Here is a 4,990-nt window from a genome sequence, read left to right on the forward strand (position 1 = left end):
CTCCCCTGTGCTGCAGGCATAATCTTCAAAATCTTCTTCTTTGAGGCCAAACACAAGAAACCATGTATGGAGAGCTGATTTCAAGAATTTCCACTGTCCCACACAGCTACCTGTCATAAACAGATTTTAAAATCATGTATGGAAATTACAGAAACATTATGTTGTAAGTTACATAGCTGTAACATGAAGGTTTTAACAATCCATTGTAAGCCATTAGTTTAATGATTATATGAAGGTTGATCGATAAGAAATGAAAAGTCAAATTTGGGGTCCTGACCATAAAGTATAAGACTTTTTGTAAATTTCTATTAAACTTAAAGCCATGGTGATCATTACTTTGCAGAAGATAACCGGTCATGTCAAATGAGGGATAACAAACGTGTCAGTTGAGCTGCGAAATGAGGTATGCTGGTCAATTTGCTCTGCAGAGAGTCAGATAAACACCTCTTTTTCAGTTGTAATATGACAGGACATCCTCATCAAACATTTTGACAATGTCTTCATATATTTCAGGGCATGAGTATCACGAACCTTAAAGATTTGATCACAGTTCACCATTGTTTTCTTTTACCACTTACCTACTATTTTTTTTACCTACAAACGGATGTCAACTGGAAAGTACTAACCACAATAATTTGAAATTTGATGGATATTGATGAAAGACACCATACCAGATAATTATGCCCCTGTGTTGTGTGTCTTATTTCTGGGGTAGGCCGAGAACTTATTGATCACCCCTTGTACCTCCATGATAAATTGATTTAATTAGGATAACGCATATTTGACTAGGTAAAGCAGGCCACATTGGAAGCCTGTACATTGCTAAAGAGCACAGGTTTACTGTAACATTATACAAGTGAAATAAATGTGAACATAATATAATTGTGAGAAGACAAAACCATTAATTTCTTTACCACAACCGGTTTCATCCTCAGGGGGTACGAAGATTAGAGCGGTTTGATATCCACAGTCAGGAGTACCATCACATACAAGATCATGTCCAATGCATTTCATGGATCTATCACAATAAAAGCCGCCGGTAGACTTGCAATAATCTTCTGTAATGTGGAAAAATGCTATAATAATTCCGAAAATAAATTCACCAGGTTAGTAGATCATAATGGAGTTCTAAATGGAGTTCTGATTCTGCCGCAAAAGCGCAACCTACATCGGCTACTTATAGCGGCGAGAAGCAGAACTCCAGTTAGAAGCTCTGAGGAAGATGTCTGACAGACATCGAAACGTCAGCAGGTTAGAAACACTGGTTGTGCAAAAGAAACTCTTATGTGCTATGCTAATTGCAATGCATAAGACAGGATGGAATGGAATGTACTAAGAACACGTGATACATGGGGTGCCCCTACCGGCTACTCCTGTACCTTTCTCCACCACCTTCAGTATAATCTAATGACAAAACTGACGATCACGAAACGATCCCAGCTGAAAACCTACACTCGCACTTCAAAAAGCTTTATGGGATGGATCCAAACTCCACCGCCTCGAAACAACGCAGCAGATTTGAAACACACATAGAAAATGAATTATATAAGCGAGAGAAAAATCTTGAAAATAATCCCCTGGACTTCTCAATAAGCAAAGCTGAAATTAAACGGGCAATCTCTGATCTTAAAAACGGCAAAGCTTCTGGAAGTGATCTCATTCTAAATGAAATGTTGAAGTGCTCATCAAACATTATATTAGAACCACTAGTCAAACTTTTAATCTGTTCTTATCCGCAGGGTACTTTCCCCACGAATGATGCACCAGTCACATTGACGTTATTGTGGCATTGCATAAAGGTGGTATAAAAGACGACCCTAATAATTACAGGGGAATCTCAGTGACGAGTTCTCTAGCTAAACTATTCACTTCTATTCTAAACACATGCCTAACAGAGTTCTTAGACTTGTACAAGCTAATCTCACCCAACCAGGCCGGTTTTAGGAAACTTTTGTCAGTTAGGAAACAACCTATTTGTCATGGATACCCTTATTAGTAAATATACATCCGAAAAGAAAAGACTATATTCGTGTTTTATAAATTTTAGAAAGGTGTTCGACTCGGTTTGGCGAGAAGGGCTCCGCTTCAAATTACTCAACTCGGGAATAGGAGGGAACTTTTACAGTCTAATTAAATGTATGTATGAAAAACCCAGCATGCGTCAAAACGTCACCTGGCCTAACACCATAGTTTGTTATCAATAGGGGTGTCAGGCAGGGGTGCAATCTAAGCCCTACCCTTTTTAATCTATTCATCAACGACCTAGTTCACGAGTTAGATAATACCGAATGTTCTCCACCCGCACTCAATAATTTATTAGTGTCATGTATACTATATGCAGACGATGTTGTTTTATTCTCTGAGACCGAAAAAGGACTGCAAAGCGCTTTAGATAAACTAAACGTATTTTGCACTAAATGGAAGCTCCAAGTAAATCTAAAGAAATAAAAAATTAACATATTCAACAAATCTGGTCGATTATTTTCAAAACAAACTTTTTTATTCGGACAAGAGACAGTAGACATAGTATCTTCATATTGCTACCTAGGTATAACCATAACATCATCAGGTACCTTTTCATTAGCCAAAAAACAATTGTCAAACAAAGCGCGCAAAAGCCATGCACAGCTTCAAATGTCTAACTCGTTCATCAGTTTCACCCGATAGCCTTCTGAGAATATTCGATTCCTGTGTTAAACCCATTCTGTTATATGGTAATCAAATCTGGGGTACTGAGAAATTAAATGATACATCTCCGATCGAAATTACACACAAGCAATTCTGCAAAAAACATCCTTGCCTTGGAGTCTCTAGAAATAGTAGTAATTTAGCATGCAGGTCCGAATTAGGCAGATTTCCAATAGACGTAGATATTTCCGTTCGACTTGTAAAATATTGGTTATGTTTAACACAAATGGTTTTTACTAAGCATCCATTACAAGTAAACGCAATCTTGGAACAGCAAATCTCCGTTGTAAACGGCCGGAGAAGATCATTGTTGCAGCGTGTTAAAGAAATACTTGATTGTGGATATTGTTATCTCTGGTACACTGACAACTCACTCTGTGACCCTGTATATGTATGTAATATGATAAGGAACAGAATCACCAACATGTATTTCCAGACGTCTCTACATAACATAAGTATAGATACCGGTGAGCTGAGGTTGTACAAAACTTGTAAAACTGTATACGCTAGAGAGAAGTACTTAGAACTAGTTGATTTCGAGCTGCACCCTCCAATAAGCAAATTCAGAATAAGCGCTCATCCTCTTGAAGTAGAAAGAGGGAGATATACTAGCTTACCAGTGTGTAAAAGAACTTCTAAATACTGTACATCTAAAGCAGTGGGAGACGAAACACATTTTATTTCCAAATGTTCATTCAACCAAACCGAAAGAATCACTCTGTTTACAGAAGCCACAAAGACTTATTCCAACTTCCCCACATTGACAGCCGAACAGAAAGCCACTTTTCTCATGAAATCGCAGAACCCACAAATTTTAGAAAAGTTGGTGCTTTTCGTCTCCCTCTGCTTCCAAAAAAGAAGTCAAACCCAACCTGTTTAGAAATATCCAACACTAGTATTAGAGTAGAATATTGTTTATAATTATTCATTGTCAATTGTATATCTACTATGTTTATACCATGTACTTGCAATTAGCCCTCGGACACGAACTTGCAAATAAACTTCTATATAACCAAGGTCACTCTTTCAATCTCCGATCCACAGATATCCCAGACCATCAACCCCGCTAATTCGAACGGGGAGTTAGAGAGGCAATATATGAGAGAATGTACAGTTCCACCACCAACAGGAAGGGGGGTCTACGTATGTCACTTGGGATATGGCCTTCCCGCCCTCGCGAAATGTCCAACATTAGCTCTTGTACCAGTCAACTTACTTTTGTATTTTTCTAGTTTATAAACCTTAACGGGAGTTCCTTCTTCGCTAAATGATATTAGCCTTTCCTAGTTACGCATTATGAATGTTTCCCATTAATCATTGAAGTAAGGTCTTCATTTGCATGAAGTGCCTCAGTTGATCATCTTCTCTAACAGAGTAACATAAGTTGTAAAAGACAAAAAGTCTTATATTAGCAAAGAGGCTTTTGTAGCATTTTCTCGTAAATTATGTAAATGAGACATTTTGTATGAAGGTGAGTGGAGTTTAAAGGCATCATTGATGTATTTACCAACTGTTGAAGTCTGGATAACCAGTGACCGCCGAGAAAGTTCGGCTGACGACGGGGAAAGACCAGTTGACGCTGGAAAGACAGCTGACCTCCAGGAATAGGCTGGTTCGTGCGCACAACAGGGTCAGTAACCCACCGTGCCCACAGCACTCGCACCAAAGGAGCGGTAGCACTCGCACCAGAGGAGCGGGAGCAACCTACTCCCACTGCAGCACAACGAAAAGAGCAATACCCCCAGAGTCACCCGAGAGGGGGGGGGGGGCGGAAGAGGGACTCATTGGGACAGACCTCATGGCTACGACGAGGAACGGTGAACGATCACGGAAACGGATGACGCAAAAAACGTTAACAGGCGAGGTGTCCGTAACAATTGCACAGTGCCACTGCGGAGAGGTATGTAAAAACAGCAAAGGATTAAAGATTCACCAAGCCAAAACCAAGTGCGGTAAGGAGATGGCGCAGACGCAGCGCACAGGGGCAGAGACTCTCGGTGAGACGCAGGAGGACTCCAGGCAGGAAGAGCACCACAGCACTGGAAACGTCCAAGCTCCTGCAGCACCTCTGAGCCGCAGCAACACTCCAGTAAGCCAGCCGTCCAGGGGGAGTCAGAGGGTCGACGCGACAGAGATTTAGCCTGCAAAAGAGAGAATCAAATGGCCGAAATTGAGTGACACGAACAGTTGGAGTCAGCTTGACCAAGACCTGGATAGGGTGTTGGAGGCAACTCTGGCAGGGACAGTAGAGCGTAAAGTCGATAGCCTCACCACGATAACACACAATATGGCAAGAGAAAGG

This window comes from Branchiostoma floridae, chromosome 14 (genome assembly GCF_000003815.2).
Source record: "Branchiostoma floridae strain S238N-H82 chromosome 14, Bfl_VNyyK, whole genome shotgun sequence".
Lineage (NCBI taxonomy): Eukaryota > Metazoa > Chordata > Leptocardii > Amphioxiformes > Branchiostomatidae > Branchiostoma > Branchiostoma floridae.